The sequence below is a fragment of the Procambarus clarkii genome, chromosome 45 (genome assembly GCF_040958095.1).
Source record: "Procambarus clarkii isolate CNS0578487 chromosome 45, FALCON_Pclarkii_2.0, whole genome shotgun sequence".
Classification (NCBI taxonomy): Eukaryota; Metazoa; Arthropoda; class Malacostraca; order Decapoda; family Cambaridae; genus Procambarus; species Procambarus clarkii.
Window position 1 is genome coordinate 27,287,386 of NC_091194.1, and position 26,772 is coordinate 27,314,157.

Genomic DNA, 26,772 nt, shown 5'->3' on the forward strand with positions numbered 1-26,772 from the left:
TTACCTGGAAACACAAGGTAGATTACCGAAACCTTCAATAGATTTGGCTAAGTATCCCCAGTATGAATTAACCACCCATATAACTGGTATTGAGGTACTAACTAAATTGTCGAGGCTTCAAGATAATGTGGATCATTTACAAAATGTTGCCTTGTGACTAACGGAAGAAGTACATAACTCTGAAATACAGAAAATGATAACTGAACTGGTTAAATCTACCATCGGCCAGAGTCCAGTCAGTCACTTAGGCTCCCTTTCTAATGTAAAGAAATATGTGAGTTAATTTGTTGGGCATTATTACATTATTAAGATTCATCAATGTTTTTTATTATTTGCTCCCAACTTTAGATTTATTTATTATAAGAATAATAAACAAATATTTTATAACATAATCAATTCAGTAAAATAGCTTTTCATTGAATCTGTTCTTATTTAAATAAAAGTTCAGTAGTTGTTTCATCTGCCACTGCTCTTTCCCAAGATCTAATCATTAGATTCCGTTGAACTTCGTTGATTAATTGGCGTTTAAAAAAATGAGGAATATTAGGGTTGGTGTATATTGCTTTACGTAAGCAGTCCACGGTCCAATATCCCATTCTATAAATATCCAAAAAGGAATTCACAAATTGATTGACGCACATTGCCTGCAAACTATTTGGGTTGTAGGTGTTTTTACATGGTGGTGGTCATGATGATGATAAACCTTCGTCTTCTATAATAAAACGACAGATTTCTTCCTTTTCTCCCGTTTGAATGAGGTCCATAAAGAGATGAGGATTTCGGGTTATGAAAAGTACGTGGTTTACCTTTTCTACATAAAATGATCCATATTCTTTCGCCACTATTCGAGCAATTAATTTGCTCTTCGCCTAATTTAAATGATAAATTCGGTCAATGTTTCGTAGCGTAATACAACATATATCAACACACTTTTTATCACCATCACTGAAAACCCGAACTGTATAATTTTTAGACCATTTATTACAATATTTGGGTACCCAATAACGAGATACAAGTTCATAATTGGGGTCCCTATAAATTATATCTTGACTAGGCTCGTAATGAAAATATTCATGTAAAGAATAGGGTTTATGTTGAATCATCTTGTGATTAACGTAGTTAAGCCATTTCTTATTTTTCAACCATGCTTCGTAATCTCTCACATCTCGGGTGAATTCCCAACGTATATTTTTAAACATCATGTACCTAAAATAATAATGCCGATTCAAATATTGTTTTATGGACATAAGCCTTTTCACCGCAGCCTGATCAACTTTGCAAAATGACGATGGAATCGATATTCCGTCTGCTATCATCATCTCTCTCAGAGCTTCTCGTTCCTGTTTGGAAGCTTGTATAATCATCAGAAATATGGAAGGATCTTTGGCGTAGGACCTATATCCCGTGATAGGCAATTTTAAGTAATGACTGGGGTACTCGAAATTATGTTCACAGCACATGATGCTTCTTTGGTCAATGTTAGAGAAGATTTCCACAAACATATAAGAACAATAATTTTCATCCTCCCTAACTGTGACTCGCAGTATAAATTGTAATTGGGATGCCGCAGGATATCTTTTTAGAGTAGATCCCATCCATATTTTGATAGCATAAACATTTACAATTACAATTTGTTGTTTATCTTAATTTACAATACAATACAATACAATTTTATACAATACAATACAATACAATACAATTTTATACAATACAATACAATACAATACAATTTTATTTAGGTAAGGTACATACATACAATAAATATTTACAAGGATTGTTTGACTTATAGGTAGAGCTAGTACATACAATGCCTAAAGCCACTATTACGCAAAGCGTTTCGGGCATGATAAACTTAAATGACAAGCTTAATACTAATTGAGCATAATGAGTAGAATGAAAACAAGAAATGAAAATATAGATGAAAAAGCAGCACAAATACAATTATGTCGACAAACAGCGCTCTTTAAAGAAAAAAACAGACATTGGTTGACAATAGAAGGGTAAGGTAGGTTACAGGGAATTTATTAGGTATAGCTTCGCTTTTAACTTAAACTGGTTGAGAGAGGTATAGTCTTTAACATGGTTGGGAAGGTCATTCCATATTCTGGGCCCCTTGATTTGTAGAGCATTTCTAGTTTGATTAAGTCGTACTCTAGGAATATCAAAACTGTATTTATTTCTGGTGTGATGCTCATGGGTTCTGATACAATCTTCTATGAAGCTTTTGAGATCAGGATTGGCATTATAGTTTAGCGTTTTATATATGTATAATTGTTACGAACCCGGATCCAGCATCCGAGCACGGAGTAGTAACGACTACGCCATCTGTGGGTCAGCTCCCGAAACCCCCGCCAAACGAACGACGACACCGGATGAGGACGGCGAATATCGGCCACAAGGGCCAGTTTCCAGTCCTGTGCAGCTCACAACACAGCCGCTCTTGACCTCTGGTGAGGTGGTGCTCCGACGACAGCGCCATCTATGGACTGGATACGTCAGGTGTTTGTGCCCGAGCCCGTAAGTGAGGTGTTTTAGTGTCCCAGTTATTGATGACGTGTCTGCTTACAGAGCCGACCTGGGACTGCTGTGATGGAAGTGGAGTCAGTCTACCCGAGGCAGCCAGTCTCCATACCTTGAACGTTGCTGCAGCTGTTGTGAAGTCGTCCCCCCGGAAGAACACTGTGGTGTGTTAGCCTGCCAGTGGAGTGGCAGTAAGAGGATTTACCCGGGACCGACTGTTGGAGACGATCATCCACTGGGGTATTGAGGACAGGAGGGTGATTTGTGATATCACACGAGACTCCTGTCTAGGGCGTACCCCTTATATCGTTCGTGGAGTGGCCGTACCAGCCTTGGTGGCTCAGAACCTGCCAGCAGACCAGCTGGACGTGTGGTTGACGGCCTCCACGACGGTGCCCCCAGTGGACCTGTGTTTTGGCTGACCTGTGGCCCGGGTAGGCTCGGCATTCTCAGAGGACACGTTGTGAGGCCACGAAGAAAGCACCGCGGACTCAGCACCTAGCTTCTGGATCCAGAGCCTTCAGCAGAAGACTAATTTATGAATAATCCCCTTGTCTAGTGTTAATACCCCTCCCCCTTCTGCACTCATTTATTTTATATATTTAAACGGTGATGGTAATAATTATAATATTAAGTTCTTAGCTTTCTTTCCCTACTCCCTTTAAGTTACTTGCGTCACGGATCTCATCCCTTGATAGCCACTACTGGCTTGGGAACGGATACATATATCTTCCTCTAACAACATCAGAGTAAGGACCCCGTTGCGTCCCGAGAGGGCCGTAACAATAATACACATGAGAGAATGTGCAGTGACTTAATGTCTAACATATTCAGAGATTTAAGTAGGGGTACCGAGTGATGTCTGGGGCCAGAATTGGATATTGTCCTAATAGCAGCTTTGTGTTGAGTAATTAGAGGACATAAGTGATTTTGGGTAGTAGAGCCCCAAGCACAAATACCATAGTTGAGATATGAATAGATAAGGGAGTAATAGAGAGTCACCAGGGCAGGGCGTGGTACATAATATCTGATCTTAGAAAGAATGCCCACAGTTTTTGAAACTTTTTTTGATATGTTTAGAATGTGTCCCTGGAAATTAAGCTTGTGGTCAATGAGAATGCCAAGGAATTTGCCATCTAATTTGTTACAAATTTGGGTATTGTTTATTTTGAGATTTATTTGATTAGAGGATTTATTGCCAAACAGATTATAAAAGGTTTTGTCAATGTTAAGGGTGAGTTTGTTGGCAGTTAGCCACAGATGGACTTTATTTAGCTCAGTATTTACTGTGGCATTTAGAGCAAGGGGATCAGGACTGGAGTAAATGAAGGTTGTGTCGTCAGCAAATAGAATTGGTTTGAGGTGTTGGGAGGCATTTGGAAGGTCATTAATGTAGATGAGAAAGAGGAGAGGGCCAAGTATGCTGCCCTGGGGAACACCAATGTTGATGGGTAGGGTGGGAGAAATTGTATTATTCACAGAAACATATTGTAGCCTGTCAGTAAGGTAGGATTTGAGGTATTGTAGGGAGTGTCCTCTGACTCCATAATGATGTAATTTAAGAAGAAGGTTTTGGTGGTTGACAGTGTCAAAAGCTTTACCCAGGTCCACAAACAACCCAACAGGGAACTCATTTTTATCAAGAGCTGTATGAATCGAGTTAAGCATACTAATAAGTGCATCGTTAGTGCTTTTTTTGGGTCTGAAGCCATATTGGCAAGGGCTAAGTATATTGAGTTTGGCTAGATATGAGTAAAGCTGCTTATAGATTAGTTTTTCAAAATTTTTTGACAAGTTTGGCAGGATAGATATAGGTCTGTAGTTGTTAACATCTGTGAGATTACCACATTTGTGGACAGGCGTTACTCTCGCTTTTTTTAGAATATCTGGGAAGGTTTGGAGTTCAAGTGACTTGTTGAAGAGCAAAGCAATAGCAGGGGCTAAAGATCTAGAGGCTTTTTTGTAAATTAAAGTTGGTATCTCCTCAAGTGCACCAGACTTGGTTTTAAGGGAAAGGATTATCTCATTGACGTCAGTGGAATTAATAGGCTTTAGGTAGAGAGACTGTGGATAGTTACCTGAAAGATAGTCATTAATGTCTGTACTGGAAGATGGAATATCATTTGCAAGGGATGAACCAATGGAAGAGAAGAACCTATTGAACTCAATAGCAGAATCAGAGGCTGAAAGCTGACCATCGTTATTAGACAGGAGAGTCGGTTTGTTATTTAAAGACTTCTTTGATCCCAATATTTGAGAAATTGTTCTCCAAGTTTGTTTAATGTTGCTCTTTATTTGGGTAAATTTATCTTCGTAGTATTTAGTTTTGGCTCGTCTAATTATCTTAGACAGCAATAATGAGTAATTCTTTGAGAATTCTTTGGAGACAATTCCTAACCTATACTTCTTCTCAAGGTCATGTTTTTTATTAATAGATTTAAGTATTCCCTTTGTAAGCCAGGGATTGTTAAGCCTTTTGGTTGTGACTTGTTTTGTAAGCAAAGGACAGTGGGTATTATAAAGGCTAAGAGTTTTTTGAAGAAAAGATTGCACTGCTAGGTTGATGTCCACTATGTTACCTAACTCGGACTCCCAGTTGACATTATCAGCAGCAGTTATAAAATTGTCTATAGCAGTTTCATTGTGTAGTCTAAAACGTATCACTCTTGACTCAAGAGGTGGTTTGCTAATGTTAGTTAAGAGAAATGTGGGGTAATGATCTGTAGTGCTATCGGTGATTATACCTGAAGTAAGCGGAGAGGTTATGTTTGTCCAGATGTGATCGAGCATCGTGGCAGTGCTATCAGTGATTCTAGTAGGTCTAGTGATTAAGGGTATGAGGAAGCAGGAATTCATACAGTTGTGGAAGCTAACAGCAGTGGGGTGTTCAGGCTCGCAGAGGTCAATATTAAAGTCCCCTGCGATAATTAGGTGGTTTTTGTTCAGTCTGTTATCAAGTATTAGATTTCTAAGGTTTGAGTTGAATTCGGACACATCAGTGTTAGGAATTCTATAAACTGCACCCACAGTCAGGAGAGACTCGGCACCCTTGACTCTGAAGTTGGCGAAGATATACTCCCCATAGCAGTTATACTCTGGCTCTAATTTCTTTAAAGCATGTTAGTACTTGGTGGTAGTAAAGAGCAGTGCCACCACCTCTCTGAAGTTGACGACAGTTGTGAATTGCTGAGTAGTTAGGCATGTTAAAGAGCTGAGTAGTATCCTCTTTCAACCATGTTTCAGTAAGTATAATAAAAGAGAATTTGTTGTCAATAGCTTCAATCAAGGCACTAACATCATTGAAGTGTTTACCTAGGGATCTAACGTTCAAATTGATTACAGAGATATTGTGATTATGAGTTAATACATTGTTTACATCATGTGCTGCAAAATATCTGCAATTTAGATCATTAAAGTGATAATTGTCATAGATAGTGGATAAGAGGTTAAGTTCAGGGTCTATACTTGTCTGCATAAAAAAAGCTGATTGCAGGAAAAACAAGGGAAGAAAGGCAAATAACAAGGTAGAAATAAGCTATAAAATAGGAAAAAAGATGTACACAATACAGAACAAAGCAAACTCAAAAGGGGCTTACAGGGGTACAATGGAGTAAGGGAGTATGGTTAGGCTAGGCAACCTAGGTAATAAATGAGATTAACGAAAAAACATATAAACATGGACTATACAAAACACAAGATATAGAAATACAAAACAAAAATATAAACAAGACTAAGCAATACAAAAACAAATTGAGCAAAAATGAAAAATGAGGTAGATTGCTTACAAGTACTCTCAGGTACACTGTAAGTAACAATTTGCAATTTGAGATGCAGGCAAAGCCAGGGGTACAATGGAGTAAGGGAGCATGGCGAGGCTAGGCAACCTAGGTAATAAATGGAATCAAAGAAAAGTTGAATAATAAGCATAGGCAAATTTAAGCTAATGATTATTAACTATAAATAGTTCAGTTATGACTGAATAATTAATAAGACCTGAAGAACTATTTATGCACTCAATTAAATAATTTCAGTAAATGACTAGTTAAGAGTAAGTTAAAAATTAAGTCAGAAAATGAAACAATGAGACTTAGGAAACCTAGCCCCACTAGTTGACAGGGGGTTAATTAAGTTAATTCACTGGGAGTGATAATGAGCTGAGACAGACCACATTGGGAGAGGAAAGCGTTGAGGTTCTCTTCTTTAGTAATTGTGAACATTTTGCCCTTTGCGGTTTTTCTCACCTTTATCAGTCCATCTCTAAAGAAGCACTGATGAATCGCATCTGGGTTTTTTTGACGGATTTGACGCAGGCGGTAGAGGAGTGCTGTCTGTTCCTAGTCAAGCACTCGTTGATGTATAGTCCCTTCCGTTGGGCTACAGCTGTCCGGACTAGATTGGATTTCGTGAACTGGGAAGACAGCTTCAGGCGAATTTTCCGTTGGTTTTGACTTGATGGATTCTTTTTGCCTACTCTGTAGGCAGCAATAACGTCAGATTTGTTTAGAATGAGCTGCAATTTGTCTTTTATGAGATCCAGAGCTAATTCGACACAGTTTTCACCATCATGTTCCACAGGTATATCTTGGTACGACACTATAACAGAGTCTAGCAGCTTTTGCTGGTCTTGTTCATCCTGGGAGACAGAACGCTGGGCTGATTTAATTATAAATGGTTCTAAAGTAATATCTATACCATACGAACCTGATTGGTCTAAATATTTTTTTATTTGGGAACTTGATGTAATAGAAGATGTAAAAGATTTAAAGGGAAAAATTGATACCATGGTTTTAAAAGCTTTGTGCAACTGAATATTCCGAATGTTAGTAGGAGTGTGGCTACTAAATTTATATTTCTATATATATATAACTTTAGAATTATTAAATGAAATTAATATACATATAAATTAGTATATGGTCAATAATAGCATGAATCATGTTAAAAAAAACAAAAATAAAATGAGGTTAAAAATGTTAGCTGATCAACTATTTGTGAGTACATTAACGCAAAAAAATCCCTTTATGTGCAATGAGTAAGAAAAAAATTTAAGTACAGATTCAACGAAAACAAAGTTTTCAGCAACTATTGTCACAAATTAGGAAAAATAAATTGGCAAGAAGTATATAAGTAATAAAAATTTAGATTTTCACTAACTATCCATCCATTCAACCAAAAAGGAGAACACATAAATTTACGTAGTGGGATGGGTCAGCGGAACTTCTCTTTGTGCAGTTTCTTTTACTAAAAACACTACATTTTCGCTGGGAATCGGCATATTGTCTTATAAGGCGGTGCTAATTAGAAATTAAATTTTGGCAAGAAGTATATAAGTAATAAAAATTTAGAATTTCACTTAACTATTCCATTCATTTACCAAAAACGAGTACAGTAATAAGTATATAAGTATTTTCCCCAAGAAACTGATGGTGAAGACTGTGCTGCCATTGTGATCAAAGTATTGCAGGATAAGTTAAATTATTCGATCCAAAAAAATGACATCAAAGCAGCTTATAGAGTGGGTACCAAATCATCTGGTACTAATAATAGGCGTATTCGTTTAAAATTAGATAGCTGCTCCCGCAAGACTGATCTTATCTCATCTGCAGTTGCTAGTAAATCCACTGTTTATGTGAATGAATGTCTGACCAGGTGCAGGCAAAATCTCTTTTTTAAACTGCGTGGCTTCTGCAAAAATTCCCCTACAATTAAACACTGTTTTGTGCGAGATGGTAAAATTATAGCTAGGAGGACTGACACTGGAAAAACCTATTCAATAACCACAGAAGCTCACCTTAATTCTTTCCTCAGTGACTGTGGGTTAGCTGCTGTATAGCCTGAATTCAGATTATAATCTCATATAACTACCTTTGTGTACTCTAGCTCTGCCTTTCCCTTCAAAAGGTTTTAACTTTAGTTTAAAAAAGAAAAAAAAATAATAAAAAGAATAATATTGTCATCTTTATTATTGTCTTTTTTTTTTTTTTCTTTTTACTCCCATGTTCCATAGTACACTGGCTTTGCCTGTGTCCTCTAGTATTAACTTCATTATCCAATGTTCCTGAGTGTATCTCTATTTAAACTACCTCAGTTTGTTTTAGTGTAACTTTAGTATTCAATTATAGTGTACTTATAATAGTATAGTAAGCAAGCTTATTATCTTATAGATTTCATAATTGTTTTTTTTTTTTTTTTTACTTTTTTGGTCATCTATTGTTATTAATTATTCTAGTTAATTTTTTACATTCCTAGTTCCCATTAAGTTTTTTTTTTCTTTTTACTTAAAATTACCATTAAGTTTATTTTACTTTAGAATTTTTAATCTGCTTTTTTCTTTGTTTTCTATTTTGTAATTTGCCATTCTTACCTTGTTTTCCTGCAATCAGCCTTTTTATGCAGACAAGTATTGACCCAGAACTAAACCTCTTATCCACTATCTATGACAATCATCACTTCAATGATCAAAATTGCAGATATTTTACAGCACATGATGTAAACAATGTATTAACAGATAATCTCAATATCTCTGTAATCAACTTGAACGTTAGATCCCTAGGTAAACACTTCGATGATGTTAGTGCCTTGATTGAAACTATTGACAACAAATTCTCTTTTATTATACTTACTGAAACGTGGTTGAAAGAGGATAATACTCAACTCTTTAACATGCCTACCCAGCAAACACAGAACGTTTGTGGACGTTTTTAAATGGTTCCACAAAGGTAATACTGTAACTTTTGACATAAATACGTATATCTGATGTTCTTAAAACCAAAGGATATAACTAAAAACATATATTCTTGAGACACAGTTTTTTAAGATTTATGTAAAAATTTAAAAATAATAGTGAATGCTATGGTATTATAATGTTTTCATGCTTTATATTTAAGAATAAATAATTTTCAGTCAACATTTAGTTTTTTTTGTTTACTTTCTGTAAAGCTATCCAATTTACGTTCTTATAACATAAATATAACATTTATATGACGTCAGTATAACGTTATTTACACGACATCATTACGTTATTATGATGTTATATTAACGTATAATTCCTGTGTGAAAACCAGAATATATATTGAACTTTATGTTTTAAACCTTGTAAAGTTATCATAAAACTTGGAATAAGACGGTAAGCATGCTTTACTTATGAAAATATACAAACAAATCAACAAAAACATTTTAACATAAAAAACATAAACATAACATAAATTAATTGCATGCATGGGAGTTAACTGGAACTCTGTAATATTGCATACATGAACCTTAAGGTACAAACCCAGTGTATTTACCCATGCAGTTCTTTCCTAAATCTAAATTTTTCCAATTTTTACACTTTGTTTCGAGTTCTGTCTTGTGTTGCTACTTTTAATACCCCATTAATGTCCCCTTTGTTATGTCCATTCATCCCATTGTGCACCTCTACCATATGTCACTCCTAATTCTTTGCTTTTCTAGAGAATGTAATATAAGCTTTGACAATCTTTCTTCATATGACAGGTTAACAGGTAGAACAAAGATTACCATTTATATATGGATAACTATTATAAGTCGGTTTGAATGAGTGAATTGCTGCTTGAAGATAGGTATATACACCTGTGGTACTATCAGATTGCATCGTGGTGAGCCTAAAACCCTTCAGATCCAAGCAAAGGGTAAAATGCCAGCAGATACAATTGCGAACACATTGATACCAAAATGAAAGACATATGACGAGAATTGAGGTAACCAAAGTGAAAAGAGTGTTCACATTACATTGCACTAGAGTGCTCCCGGGTTACTTTCTCTCACTTTCTCTGTTTTGTGCGGATGGTACACCTTGCTTTTGGAGTTTATATGCATTTAAACCTGTAGATAATTCTATTGCTAACACATTGATACCAAAATGAAAGACCTAGGATGACAATTGGGGTGACCAAAATGAAAAGAGTGTATACATTTTATCGCTCTTGTGCGCTCCCTGGTAACACACTCTCGCTTACTCTGTTTGTTGCGGATGGTAAGCCGGGCTTTTGGAGTTTATATGCCTTTAGTCCTGTAGAGAATTCTATTGCGAACACATTGATGCCAAATTGAAAAAACTAGGATGAGAATTGAGGTAACAAAGTTGAAAAGGGTATACACTTTTCAGTATTATCACGCTCTCTAATGTAATGAGAGTTGCCTGAGGGTGGCTCAGCTTTCTTTTTCTGGTACCCTTGGCCTACATTCATCTTGTCGGCGGGTGGAGCGCGCTGCTGTCTTTGACATTATATGCACATAGTTCTGTTGGGAATTCTATTGCGAACGCATTGATACCAAAATGAAAGACATAGGACGAGAATTAAGGTGACAAAGTTGAAAAGAGTATACACTTTTCAGTATTTCCGCGCACTACCTGGGAATGTCCAAACAAAAATGGAGAGAGTGGAGGGGTAACTTGCCCAAAACGCGAAAGTGTTTGGGGAGATTAACTTTCGTTCAATACTATTATGCAAAAGGAGCCACACATCTATGGTTCATCCAATAAAATCAGCAGACTTCTAGATGTTACTACTGCTCGGCTTAGACTCGGTTACAAGTATTTCTGGGAATTCTCATTATCTGCCGATGTAGACCTGACCAAATGTTAACTGTCAACAAAATTATTTGCACACCCTCCGTCACTATGTGATAGTGAATTCAGAGACAATTCTATAACCAATGTACCAACGATGTGTCAATATTTCATTCAAAATGATCTGGTACCAGAAATTTTAGCCAAATATCCCCAGTTTGCTAACTGTAAGTAGTAACTAAGTGATTGTAACCTATCCACCGCTGCCCACTGGATGGGGAGCGGTGTGCAGGACAAACATATCAATTGTGACACTAGCTCTCCACATATGTCAGTTGCTTAATTTAGAAACTGTACTTGTGATCGATCTCGAACCTATTGTTGATGTGACGACTTATACTGAATTTTGTAACTAGCTCATCAAGATTGTAACTTGCTTAGCTAAATGAATTGTTGGGTTCAGTCCCTGAGCCCATTATGTGCCTCTGCAACCCTTTCCACTACCGCCCACAAGATGGGTATGGGGTGCATAATAAATGAACTAAACTAACTTTAAGGCATCCTGAAAGAAAGCTTGGAGGGCTTGAAAAATTGCAGAACGAAGCCTTGAGGATAATCCTTGGGTGCCTTCGTACCACAAAGATACTTAATATGAGAAAGGAACTTAATATTCCGAGCGTTGTTTATCGTGTTACTGAAAATAACTGTCAAATTGGTATAAAAATGCTTAGGCTAGCTCATCCTAACCCTTGCACAGAAGCCCTCCAGAATTTCTTTATTGAATGTAAACATTGTTTCAAATAGATAAATAAAATTGGAACTGAACTCAGAAAGTATCAGATTTATAATTTGTACCAAGAGAGACAACAATAGCACTTTCCTGCACTGTAGGAAATTACACCCTTTTCAATTTTAATCCCTCCCTTTCCATCAAAGGAGCAAATTAGAGATCAGTCCCAGCTTTGTCTTGAGGCAAAGCTCAACGTCTTAAGCCATATTGATGCTCTGTCCACAGAGCATTCTCTCTCTCAAATCATATACACTGAAGGTTTCCTACAGCGCCCAACGGGTGCAGCTGGAAGTGCAGTTGTCCTGGCAATAGGATATGACTTATATTTTGAGTGGGGAGTCCGTATAAACAACTGGGCCTCTACCCTTCAGACTGAACTATTTGCCTTGCTCCTTGCACTGAAATGTGTACAAGTATCCAAACTTGATACATTAGTTGTAAGTGACTCTTTATCATCCTTAATTGCTCTCAACTCTTTAAGACATAACTGTAACATGCTTGTGTCTGAAGCTAGACACAAATACAATAACAACTTGAGGAACCTTATCATAAACAATAATCTCAACAAAAATCACATAGTTCTCAGAGGTGATTTCAATATTGACCTAGGGCTACAAAATAACCCTCAAGTAGACTGTTTCCTCAACAGCATGAATTCCTGTATGCTCATCCCCGCAATCACCAGGCCCACCCGAGTCACTCAAACATCTGCGACTACCCTGGATCACTGATGGACCAACATAACAGCTCCTCTTACATCAAGTATAATCACTGACAGAACAACTGACCACTATCCTACCTTCCTTGTAGCGAACATGGCCATAACACCACCAGGTAACAAGAAAATTACCTTTAGGTTACAATGTGAAGCGGCAATAGGCAATCTCACAAATGCCCTCCACAATGTAAACTGGGAATCTAAATTTATCAATACACAGGATAATAATTCGTTAACTAGCCTCTTTCCAAAATTTAAAGCCTTTACAATACTTATTGTCCTCTCCTCACCAAGCAAGTAACTGGCAAAAAGGTTAAATAATCCCTGGCTCACTAATGGCATACTTAAAGCAATCGACAAGAAACATGAATATGAAGAAAAAACTTAGGATTGGCCTAGTTGGAAAAGAAGTAGTTAAGAGGTATTCATCAGTGCTTACCAGTATAATAAGAGCAAAGCGTTCCTATTACGAGAATAGATTCAAAGAAGCAAAAGGCAACATAAAAAGCACATGGAGAGCCATCTCTACCATCCTAGGAGCTAAACAACATTCACATAATAAGATAAAAATCTCCAAGGATGGTTATACACCTGCAACAGATCTTGAAACAGCAACTGAATTTAATAGCTTCTTTTCATCGTTTGGTGCTCACCTTGCCCGAAAAATCCCAGAGACTCAGACATATGTTACCACATATCTTTCACGCAGCTATCCAAACTCTCTTCTCCTCTCTCCGGTCAGCCCTACAGATGTTGTGTCCATCATTCACTCGCTAAAAACCAAAGCTGGGAACATTAGTGAAATACCATCGATGGTACACAGGCGTGCCTCCCATGCCCTTGCACCATCCATAGCACTGCTGTTCAACAAATCCCTAGAGTGTCATACCTTCCCTGATATCCTTAAAAAAGCAAGAGTAACGCCAGTTCATAAAGGAGGTAACACGGCAGACATAAATAATTACAGACCCATATCGAATCTACCTATATTATCAAAATTATTTTTTTTTTTTTTACAAACAGCTCTACTCCAATCTTGTAAAATTCAATATACTAAGTCCCTGTCAGTTTGGCTTCCGCTCCCAAAAGAGTACCAATGATGCTATTGTTAGTCTGCTTGACTTAATCTTCTCAGCCCTTGACAAAAGTGAGTTTCCAATTGAACTCTTCATCGGCCTGAGAAAGGCCTTTGATACTGTTAACCATAACTACCTCTTACTTAAATTCCACCATTATGGAATCCGTGGCCTTGCCCTAAACTATATCCGATCCTATCTTAGTAACAGACACCAATATGAAGCCATCAATGATATAACCTCTCCCACTCTACCACTTAATTACCGTAAAGGTGCCACAGAGCAGCATCCTAGGACCCTCCTGTTTCTTATATACATCAATGATCTCCCTAATGTCTCTAACATACTTAAACCTATATTGTTGGCTGATGATACTACTCATCTACTCTGACCCCAACCCACTCCTGTTAAATAATGTTGTAAACAATTAATTAAAAAAAGTCTACTTGTGGATGTCAACCAACAAACCTCACACAAAACATAGAAAAGACCTACTATATCTTATTTGGAAACAAATCAACAAATGCAATTCAGCTTCAGATAGATAATGTAAACATTAGCAATAAAAATGATGGAAAGTTTCTTAGCCTATACTTAGACAAGAGACTCAACTTCCGCACCCATATACAACACATAACTAAAAAGGTTTCTAAAACAATTGGTATACTCTCTAAGATACTCTCTAAGATCAGATATTATGTACCCTACTCTGCTCTCCTCTCACTCTATTATGCACTTATCTATCTCTATCTTACTTATGGTAGCTGTGCTTGGGGTTCAACCTCTGCAAACTACCTCAAGCCCATCATCATCCAGTAAAAATCTGCTATCAGGACAATAAATAACTCTACCTTCAGACAACACACAGCTCCCTTGTTCAAATCCTTAAACATGCTAAACAAATTCACTCCATACATTCTCCTGTGTAAATTACGTTTATAAAGCCCTTTTTCTAACTGCAAACCCTGTTCTGAAACTCTTCCTGGACAGATGTAATAGAACACATGGCCACGTCCCCACCAGACATAAATATCTCTTTGATATCCCCAGAGTCAAACTTAATCTATGTAAACACTCTATGTAAATAAAGGGACCTAGTCTATGGAACTCACTCCCTTATAATGATTTGAAAAGCTGTCCAACTTCTGCCATATTCAAAAATAAAACCAAAAAGTACCTGTAGTACTTTTTAAGTACGAGGGAGTAATGCGCAAAGCGTCCCTCACCTGTGACGTCACAGCGTCACCTGACGCCATATCAACACATCGGCCATTTTGTCGTCAGTTCAGTCATGGCGAGGACTAACCCTTCATGCAAACTGCACCTACTATCAAGAAGAAGAAGATTTTGTGTTCCACCGATAGTATTATCGTAAGTAAGCACTTATATTTTATATTTTATTAAATTAATTGATTCTATTTTTCTGTAATAAAGGTCCAAAGGGTTGTTAAGGAACAAGGGTGTAGCGATACCGACGCTCAGTGCGCTCAACTCACACCAAAGTATCACCTGTGTAGCTTCTGTAATTAGTGTTAATTAGTTTGCTATAAGATAATGAAGCGAGTATAAGATTAACTCGCTACAAGGGTACTGTGTTGGGAGGTGAGGGCTGTTACTGGTGTCTGTGGGGATGTGAGGACTTGTACCAACCACTATCACCACCAGTACCTTGTCTTGCATCCTGCTTAGTATTCCTATCGAGATATGAAGTATTATTGCATTCATATAATTATTCATTCATTGTCATTACTATTTTTATGGGCTATGTTCTGTTACCCTAATGCTTTTTACCCCTGGGCATGTCCATTTACTCTCCAGCCCTTCACAAGCCACTGCTGCACCCCCTCCATGCCCATACTTACTGTGCTTATTCTTACAGGACTGCACTGCATTATGTGGTGCTCACTGCCTGGACACCTTGATACATGCATTATAGGGTTCTGGTAGTTGTTCTACTCACCAAGCCCTTCCAAGGCCAGGCTTGACATGTGAGAGCTTGGTCCAACAGGCTGTTGCTTGGACAGGCCCCTCAGGCCCACATATCCACCACAGCCTTGTTTGTCCGGCACTTCAAAATCAAATGTTTATTTACGTAAGGTACATACATATTTTTAGGTAAGGTACTCTTTATTTGGGTAAATTTATCTTCGTAGTATTTAGCTTTGGCTCGTCTAATTATCTTGGATAGCAATAACGAGTAATTCTTTGAGAATTCTTTGGAGACAATTCCTAACCTATACTTCTCCCAACCTATACTTCTTCTCAAGGTCATCTTCACTTCTTGAAGATGTTCAGGTTTTCTCTTGAAGATGTCGACGGTTGTTCCAGCAATACTGTATTTCTTTTATTGCTGAAAACCTGTTTTCAGCCATAAAAAAATAATCCTGAATCCAGAAAAAAATCCCTTTTGTATCGTCTGGAAATTTTCAAATATTGCTGATCAAACCTGAGTCTAAATTATTTGTATATATTATGAATTACAGAGGTCCCAGGACAGGGTTTTTAGGCACTCCACTTACATTTTCCCACTCTGACTTAACCCCCATTTATACAAACTCAGTCTTATCTTTTAGCTAATAATTTATTGTACACACCATACTCAGCCTGTGTAGGGTAGTTTATTGTGCATGTGTAGTATATATATTTGTGTAGTATATTTGGTATATTTAATGCCTCTAACCTCTCCTCATAGTTCTTGTCCTTCAGTTCTGGGAGCCACTTAGTAGCATGTCTTTGCACCTTTTCCAGTTTGTTTATGTGCTTCTTAAGATATGGGCACCATACAACCGCTGCATATTCCAACTTTGGTCTAACAAAAGTCGTGAACAATTTCTTGAGTATTTCGCCATCCATGCATTTAAAAGCTCTGAATATTATCCTTTACCTGCAATTGGTTGTTGCTGTATTTATAGAATATGATTTGTTCTACTTTACATTTGTTTGTTCCTTTTTTTCAAAATTTCTTTCTGCCTCTCTCCTCACTGCCGTGTAGTTGTTTCTCTTTGTATTACTGGTATGTTTGGGGGTTTGGCCTCTTCGTATATTGATTCCATTTTTGTGTCTTTTGGTCTCTGTCCGTCTTGAAATTTCAGTTGAACAAATCGTGTTTCCTAGTTCTGCATCTTTGTTTTGGTATAAATGTTTTTGTTCCTTTATCATATATTTCACAAAATTGACATACTGTGCATTAATTCATCTCAATTACTTCCTTTCCTAACAGCAAGCCTTTCCAGTAAAATTCTTTGAATTCTTTTCTGACTTCTGGCCTAATGTTTGTTTTATCCTAGTGTGTATGATGCCTAGCGTGTGTCTGGTGCCTGTTGTGTTAAACCGAAGATAAATGCATAAGTATAGGTCAGTAATTTCTCCAGCTTTGAAAGGGGCTTTCATTATGCAGCAGTATTCCACTCTAGAGAGCACTAGCGTCTTGAAAACTATCATCATCGGTATAGCATCTCTAGTGTGAAAAGTTCTTGTTATCTATCCTGTCATTTTTCTTGCAGTTGTGACGGCTACTTTATTGTGTTCTTTAAATGTAAGGCCTTCTGACATCAGTACACCCAAATCCTTTACGTTGCTTTTCCGTTCAATGTTATGATTTGACTGAGTTTTGTAAGTGGTTTCCGTTTTTATATTTTTTATTTTTTCCGTAGCGCATGAGCTGAAACTTATGTTCGTTAATCACCATGTTATTTTCTGTAGCCCATAGAAAGACCTGATTTACATCTGATTGGAGGTTTGCCGTGTCCTCTATGTTGCCTACTCTCGTGAAGATTCTAGTGTCATCTGCAAAGGATGATCAAGTACTATAGGTTGTGTCCTTGTCTATGTCCGATATGAGGATGAGAAAAAGTATTGGAGCAAGCACAGTACGCTTGGGGACTGAGCTCTTTACGGTTGATGGTCCAGATTTTATTTTGTTGACTACTACACATTGGGTTCTATTAGTCAGGAAGTTGTATATCCATCTGCCTATTTTTCCGGTAATTCCTTTTGAACGCATTTTATGTGCAATAACACAATGGTCACATTTGTCAAAGGCTTTTTTTTGTCAAAGCGTTTTGTTTGTCTTCCATGGCATCTAGTGCCATGTCAGAGTGGTCCAGCAACTGTGATAGGCAAGAGCGCCCTGTTCTGAAACCATGTTGTCTGGGGTTATGGAGATGCTGTGATTCCATGTATTTTGTGATCTTACTTCTTAGCATTCTCTCAAAGATTTTTATGATGTGCGATGTTAGTGCTATCGGTCTGTAGTTTTTTGCCTCTGCCTTATTTCCTCCTTTATGGGGCGGTGCTATCTCTGCGGTTTTTAGTATGTCAGGGACAATGCCAGTATCTTGGCTTTGTCTCCAAAGAATGTGAAGGGCCTGCGATAACGTTTTTTACAGTTCTTGATGAATATAGAGTTCCAAGAGTCAGGGCCTGGTGCAGAGTGCATAGGCATACTGTCTATGGCTTCTTCAAAATCCAGTGGGGATAGGATCACATCTGATTTATGATTTGATGTTGGTATCATATCCATGAAAAATTCATTTGGGTTATCAATCAGATGGATGGAGAGCTACACTCGTGGTGTCCCATTTTCCCAGCACTCTTTGTCATATAATGCTTTGAAACTTTTGACGGATTTGGCCTCCACCACCTTCTCACCTAACATGTTCCAACCGTTTACCATTCTGTTTGCAAAAGTGAATTGTCTTACATTTCTTCGGCATCTTTGTTTAGTTCGTTTAAATCTATAACCTCTTGTTCTTGAAATTCCAGGTCTCGGGAAATCTTCCCTGTCAAGTTTATCAATTCCTGTTACTGTTTTGTACGTAGTGATCATATCTCCTCTTTTCCTTCTGTCTTCAAGTTTGGAATATTTAATGCCTCTAATGTCTCCTCATAAATCCTGCCCTTCAGTTTTGGTATGAATGTTTGTGTGCCTTCATCGTATATTTTGCAAAATATGGAATACATCTCATTTACTTTACTTTAAGAATATGGTTCGATCAATTAAAAACCCTCTTGTTCAAATTGCAAAGAGACTGAAAGAGATGCAGCATGCTCAATGGATTATATATTAGTGATTATTATTAGGATTATATATTAGTGAATCATATTAGTGATTCAATTATTATGGTCATAAAACAATAAACAAATAGTTTTGGTGTTATTACACTCTATTCACAGGTTATATATAAGTATCTGCATGTTTTGTTCACCATTACAAACCACTAAGTTGGTTTGATTTTTGTTGAGATTGTTATTTATGATAAGATTCCTTACGTTATCTGAGAATGAAGCTATGTCGGTATTGGGAAATCTATAGATGGCACTTATAGTCAAGGAGGATTTAAGGGATTTACTGGAGAACTTGGCAAAGGTATATTCACAATAGTCGTCTCTATTACTAATGAGACTATTGCAGATGAAGGTATCTTTGTAAGATATTGCTATGCCACCTCCTTTTTTTATTAGGCCTGCAGTTGTGAATGGCTTTATTATCACCTTCATTGTATTATCACCTGACCTAATGCGGGTATAAAATCAACTAATATATATATATATATATATATATATATATATATATATATATATATATATATATATATATTCAAAATTCGTCAGTGTACTACATTTTTGTTGTTGCTTTTAGGTGATGCTTTTAACCAGTGTACGTGGGTCTGATTGTGAAACCACAGTTCGAAGAATAATGAAGATATGAACAAACGGCCTGTGGTCACTATACAGTCTGGAAGGGCAAAAGAAGAAATTGGCATTTCTACAAAAACAAGAACTATATAATGTTATTTTAAGTAAGTAACCAAAAAATTAAATAATTTTTTTAAAGTTTAAAATTCACTTAAAAATGTAAATTTTAAGTTAAAAAATTTTAACCAAAAAACTTGATATTTTTCATATTTGGAACCATTCCATAATCCCAAGCATAAATGATTATATTTCTATCACTTGCTCTTAAGATTGTTTCATTTAATAGAGGTTGGGCATAATTGTTCTCTGCTGCTAATAGAACTGACTGACTTAGCTATAGGAAAATGTAAAATTAATTGGTTTATCCATTACAGTATTTTGCAGTTTATTTCATGATCCTGTGCTTAATACTTGCATAAATAGTAGATTACAAAATGCATTTTTATATCATTAGTATTGAATAATAATAATGCAAATAATTGACTTATAAATGATGTACAATTAATTGGTAGGTGATATTATATTATTAATATTTTTTCATTCTTGCAAAGCCTTAACAAAGTCATTAACATGTTAATATAAACTTGATCACCTTCCACTTATTTTCTCATGTGCTACCTACATGTACAAAACCTTATTCCTAAATGCATATTTTGTTCTGAAACTTGTCCTTTATATGTTGTGTATCACCATCTCTGGAGAGTTTTATCTGATTGATGTATAAATTACTTTTAATTTTACAGAATATTATTGTTATACTGAATTTATTATTATATAAATAACTTAATTTTACAGAATCATCTATCAACGCACATCCACAAGTTGAGGAGGAGGATGTGACCTTCCAGATTTCTGAAGTACTGAAACAGGCACCAAACAGGCCTGGTGGATCTAGGTACAAGGTAAAATAATTTAATTTTTTTTTTTTTTTTTTTTTACTAATTGTCCGATATATATATATATATATATATATATATATATATATATATATAAATATATATATAATGTGTCGTACCTAGTAGCCAGAACGCACATCTCAGCCTACTATGCAAGGCCCGATTTGCCTAATAAGCCAAGTTTTCTTGAATTAATGTTTTTTCGACTACCTAACCTAACATTTTCAGCTACCTAACCTAACCTATAAAGATAGGTTAGGTTCGGTCATATATATCTATTAATTTTAACTCCAATAAAAAAAGAATTGACCTCATACATAATGAAATGGATAGCTTTATCATTTCATAAGAAAAAAAATAGAGAAAATATATTAATTCATGAAAACTTGGCTTATTAGGCAAATCGGGCCTTGCATAGTAGGCTGAAAAGTGCGTTCTGGCGACTAGGTACGACATATATATATATATATATATATATATATATATATATATATATATATATATATATATATATATATATATAAATATATATATATATATATATATATATATATATAAATATAAATATAATGTAATATAATATAATATAATATAATATAATATAATATAATATAATATAATATAATATAATATAATATGTATGTGTGTGTGTGTGTGTAATTACCTAAGTGTAGTTAAAGGATGAGACCGTCTTCCCAGCACTCTTTGTCATATAACGCTTTGAAACTACTGACAGTCTTGGCCTCCACCACCTTCTCACCTAACTTGTTCCAACCGTCTACCACTCTATTTGCGAAAGTGAATTTTCTTATATTTCTTTAGCATCTGTGTTAAGCTAGTTTCAATCTATGACCTCCTGTTCTTGAAGTTCCAGGTCTCAGGAAATCTTCCCTGTCGATTTTATCAATTCCTGTTACTATTTTGTATGTAGTGATCATATCACCTCTTCTGTCTTTTAGTTTTGGCATATTTAATGCCTCTAACGTCTCCTCGTAGCTCTTGCCCTTCAGTTCTGGGAGCCACTTAGTAGCATGTCTTTGCACCTTTTCCAGTTTGTTGATGTGCTTCTTAAGATATGGGCCAACTTCTGTTGTTGGGCACCACACAACAGCTGCATATTCTAGCTTTGGCGTAACAAAAGTCATGAACAATTTCTTTAGTATATCACCATCCATGTATTTAAACGCAATTCTAAAGTTAGAAAGCGTAGCATAGGCTCCTCGCACAATATTCTTTATGTGGTCCTCAGGTGATAGTTTTCTATCTAGAACCACCCCTAGATCTCTTTCTTTATCAGAATTCTTTAAAGATTTCTCACATAATGTATAGGTTGTGTGGGGTCTATGTTCTCCTGTTCCACATTCCATAACATGGCATTTATTAACATTAAATTCCATTTGCCAAGTGGTGCTCCATATACTTATTTTATCCAGGTTTTCTTGAAGGGCATGACAATCATCTAAATTTCTTATCCTTCCTATTATCTTAGCATCATCAGCAAACATGTTCATGTAATTCTGTATACCAACTGGTAGATCATTTATGTAGACAATAAACATCACTGGTGCAAGAACTGAACCCTGTGGTACTCCACTTGTGACATTTCTCCAGTCCGATACATTGCCTCTGATTACTGCCCTCATTTTTCTATGTCAGAAAATTTTTCATCCATATTAGAAGCTTACCTGTCACCCCTCCAATATTTTCCAGTTTCCAGAACAACCTCTCTATGTGGAACTGTCGAATGCCTTTTTTAGGTCCAGATAGATGCAGTCAACCCAACCATCTCTTTCCTGTAATATATCTGTTGCTCGATCATAGAAACTGAGTAAATTCGATACACAGGATCTTCCAAATCGAAAACCATACTGTCTGTCTGAAATTATATCATTTCTCTCCAGGTGTTCTACCCATTTAGTTTTAATTATTTTTTCCAATATTCCAATTCCAATTTTTTCCAATAATGTGTGTGTGTGTATGTATATTTGTGTTGTTGAATATGACCGAAAGTCATAGTCTTTCTGCCCCTCTCCTTACTGCTATTGTTGTTTCTCGCATCTGTGTATTGCTTGTATGTTTGGGCAATTTTTCCCCTTTTCCTAGTTCTGCATCTCTGCTTTAGTATAAATTTTGTTGTGCCATTATCATATATTTCACAAAACTTGACATACATCTCATTTACTTCATGTCCTAACAGAAAGTGTTTGTCAAATTCCTTAAGGAAATATCTGAGTTCCCCATAATGACCTCTCCACAAGTCAGGTTTTTCAACTGCTTCAAGCTCATTTTCTTCCAGATTATAATGCATTGCATACTTTATTCCCAAAAAGACATGGTTACTTTTATATAAATTACACACACAAACTTTTTATATATATATATATATATATATATATATATATATATATATATAAGTTTGTGTGTGTGTAATTTATATAAATAAATAATTAAATATTAATTTTGTTAATATCTTTTCAGGGAAAACTTGCAAGTACAATTCGTATACAAGAGAGGCAACAAGAGCCAGAGGATGTCTACTAAGAAAATATATAAGTCTTTATCCTCACACTCTTGATATATGGTCTTCTCTGGTCTCTTTATTTTCTCTCCTCACAAATGTCCCCTTTTTTTATTTCTTTTACGTTTCTCTCCTGTTTTTCTTAACTTTTAATCTCTCCTTTCCTCCTCTCTTCTAACACCTCTCGTTTCCTGTCTCTTCTAGCTTCTCTCTTCCTTTACTTTTTATATTTGTGGTATTCATTTATGTCATTTTTATCTTGTATATTTTTCTTGCATCTTTTTCTTATCTTGTGTTTCTCTTCCCCTTCTCTTCAATGATTTCTCATTTCTCTCCTCTCTCTGTTGTTTCTGTTCTGTCTTCTCTCTCCTTGCCTTAATTTTGTTCTGTCTCCTCTTTTGTTGTGTGTGTGTCTTTCTGTCTCTGTCTGTCTCTCTCTTTCTCTCTCTCTCTCTCTCTCTCTCTCTCTCTCTCTCTCTCTCTCTCTCTCTCTCTCTCTCTCTCTCTCTCTCTCTCTCTCTCTCTCTCTCTCTCTCTCTCTCTCTCTCTTTCTTTCTCTTTCTTTCTCTTTCTCTCGCTCTCTCTGGCTCTCTTGCTCTTTCTCTCTCTCTCTCTCTGGCTCTTTCTCTCTCTCTCTCTCTGGCTCTCTCTCTCTCTCTCTCTCTCTCTCTCTCTCTCTCTCTCTCTCTCTCTCTCTCTCTCGCTCTCTCTCTCTCTCTGGCTCTCTTGCTCTCTTGCTCTCTCTCTCTCTGGCTCTCTCTCTCTCTCTGGCTATCTTGCTCTCTCTCTGGCTCTCTCTCTCACTCTCTCTGGCTCTCTGGCTCTCTCTCTCTCTCTCTCTGGCTCTGGCTCTCTCTCTGGCTCTGGCTCTCTCTGGCTCTGGCTCTCTCTCTCTCTCTGGCTCTGGCTCTCTCTCTCTCTCTGGCTCTGGCTCTCTCTCTCTGGCTCTGGCTCTCTCTCTCTGGCTCTGGCTCTCTCTCTCTCTCTGGCTCTCTCTCTCTCTGGCTCTGGCTCTCTCTTTCTCTCTGGCTCTCTCTCTCTCTATGGCTCTCTCTCTCTCTGGCTCTCTCTCTGGCTCTCTCTCTCTCTTTCTCTAGCTCTCTCGCTCTCTCTGGCTCTCGCTCTCTCTGGCTCTCGCTCTCTCTGGCTCTCGCTCTCTCTCTCTCTCTCTCTCTCTCTCTCTCTGGCTCTCTCTCTCTCTGGCTCTCTCTCTCTCTCTGGCTCTGGCTCTCTCTCTGGCTCTGACTCTCTCTCTCTCTGGCTCTGGCTCACGCTCTCTCTCTCTGGCTCTCTCTCTCTCTGGCTCTGGCTCTCTCTCTCTCTGGCTCTCTCTCTCTCTGGCTCTCTCTTTCTCTCTGGCTCTCTCTCTCTCTCTCTCTCTCTCTCTGGCTCTGGCTCTCTCTCTCTCTCTGGCTCTGGCTCTCTCTCTCTCTGGCTCTGACTCTCTCTCGCTCTCTGGCTCTGACACTCTCTCGCTCTCTGGCTCTCTCTTTCTCTGGCTCTGTGGCGCTCTCTCTCTGGCTCTCATATTTCATTTGATTTAAAAATGTCTGAGATTTTTACTTAATCTAAGTTATATTGCATGGTGCTAATATGAATATTATACATGACTTTTTTCTTTTCTTTCTCTCTCTCTCTCTTTCTCCCTTTCTTTCTTTCTCTTTCTTTCCTTCTCTCTCTCTTTTTCTTTCTCTTTCTACATGAATATTATACTTGACTGTGTTTACATTCACTTGTAGATTTTTATTTTTAGTTAATTAGTCCTAAACTTTTGATTAATAGATTTTTATTATTAGTCATAGAAAAACTATAGTGTTATATGTATACTCGGAAAATTTTACTTGTTTTAGTTTTAAGTAACAATAACTGCTTGTAACGTCAGACTGATCTCTGCATGACATGAATCACAGGCTGCTTGATCACAAAATCTATTGTGTTCACATATTGCATATATAGATTTTTATAGATTTTTAAATTTTTACTTTTATATTCTGTTATAGATATAGTCTATATATTTCGAGCTATTACATATATTTTGTTGTATTACTCATTCTTAATTAAATAAATATAATATTTTAATTCTCTTTTTGTACCCTATTTATTTGTAATTTACACATACATATATAGGATGTCCATTTCTATCTCAGATATGTCTTCTTTCTTTCTCTCCCTTTCTATTTCAGATATGAATTACAAAATTATTATACCCTAATTTACCCTAAACGTTTTAATGTAGGTAATTAAAAGATTATAAAAAAGTTTTTAGAAATGTTAATTATTTACGTTTTAAGGTTGTATATAAAAATTCTCAAAAAACCTTTTCTAAACGTAATTATAAACGTGCTGAAAACAATGAAATGTCGTTTTTAGGATGTTTTAAAAACATGAAAATGTTTGCTGGGTAACTACTCGGCAATTCACAACTGTCGTCAAATGCAGAGAGGTGGTGGTACTGCTCTTTACTACCACCAAGAACTAACATGCTTAAAAATAATTAGAACTAGAGACTGCTGTGGGGAGTATATCTTCGCCAGTTTCAGAGTCAAGGGTGCCGAGTCTGTCCTGTCTGTGGGTGCAGTCTATAGAATTCCTAACACTGATGTGTCTGAATTCAACTCAAACCTTAGAAATCTAATACTAGATAACAGATTGAACAAAAACCATCTAATTATCGCAGGGGACTTTAATATTGACCTCTGCGAGCCTGAACACCCTACTGCTGTTAGCTTCCTCAACTGTATGAATTCCTGCTTCCTCATACCCTTAATCACTAGACCAACTAGAATCACTGATAGTACTGCTACGACTCTAGATCACATCTGGACCAACATAACCTCTCCGCTTACTTCAGGTATAATCACCGATAGCACTACAGACCATTACCCCACATTTCTCTTAACTAACATTAGCAAACCACCTCTAGAGACAAGGGAGTTAAGCTTTAGGCTGCACAATGAAACTGCTATAAACAATTTTATAACTGCTGCTGATAATGTCAACTGGGAGTCCGAGTTAGGTAACATAGGGGACATCAACCTAGCAGTGAAATCTTTTCTACAATCAACTCTTAGCCTTTATAACACCCACTGTCCTATGCTTACAAAACAAGTCACAAGCAAAAGACTTAACAATCCTTGGCTTACAAAGGGAATACTTAAATCCATTAACAAAAAACACGACCTTGAGAAGAAGTATAGGCTAGGAACAGTCTCCAAAGAATTCTCAAAGAATTACTCGTTATTGCTATCTAAAATAATTAGACGAGCCAAAACTAAATACTATGAAGATAAATTTACCCAAATAAAGAGCAACATTAAACAAACTTGGAGCACAATTTCACAAATATTGGGATCAAAGAAGATTTTAAATAACAAACCAACACTCCTTTCCAATAACGTTGGTCAGCTTTCAGCCTCTGATTCTGCTATTGAGTTCAATAGGTTCTTCTCTTCCATTGGGTCATCCCTTGCAAATGATATTCCATCTTCCTGTACTGATGTTAAGGACTATCTTACAGGTAACTATCCACAGTCTCTGTACCTAAAGCCTACTAGTTCCACTGATGTCAATGAAATAATCCTTTCCCTTAAAACCAAGTCTAGTGCCCTCGAGGAGATACCAACTTTAATTTACAAAAAAGCCTCCAGATCTCTAGCCCCTGCTATTGCATTGCTCTTCAACAAGTCACTTGAACTCCAAACCTTTCCTGACATTCTAAAAAAAGCAAGAGTAACCCCTGTCTACAAATGTGGTGATCTCACTGATGTTAACAACTATAGACCTATATCAATCCTGCCTAACTTGTCAAAAATATTCGAAAAGCTAATCTACAAGCAGCTTTACTCTTTTCTAGCCAAACACAATATACTTAGCTCTTGTCAATATGGCTTCAGACCCAAAAAAAGCACTAACGATGCACTTATTAGTATGATTAACGTAATTCACGCAGCTCTTGATAAAAAGGAGTTTCCTGTTGGGTTATTTGTGGACCTGCGTAAGGCTTTTGACACTGTCAACCATCAAAACCTTC

General features: G+C 36.7%; 1 long non-coding RNA gene across 1 annotated transcript in view; it reads left to right on the plus strand.

The window, feature by feature from the left end:
• The first annotated feature begins 14,853 nt into the window (after positions 1–14,853).
• Positions 14,854–26,772, plus strand: part of LOC138350483 (uncharacterized) — a 142,579-nt gene continuing 130,660 nt past the window's right edge. The window contains exons 1-3 of the long non-coding RNA XR_011222134.1: positions 14,854–15,002; positions 19,273–19,432; positions 20,124–20,230. This is a non-coding gene — a long non-coding RNA (uncharacterized lncRNA). The remainder of the gene's footprint in view (positions 15,003–19,272; positions 19,433–20,123; positions 20,231–26,772) is intronic.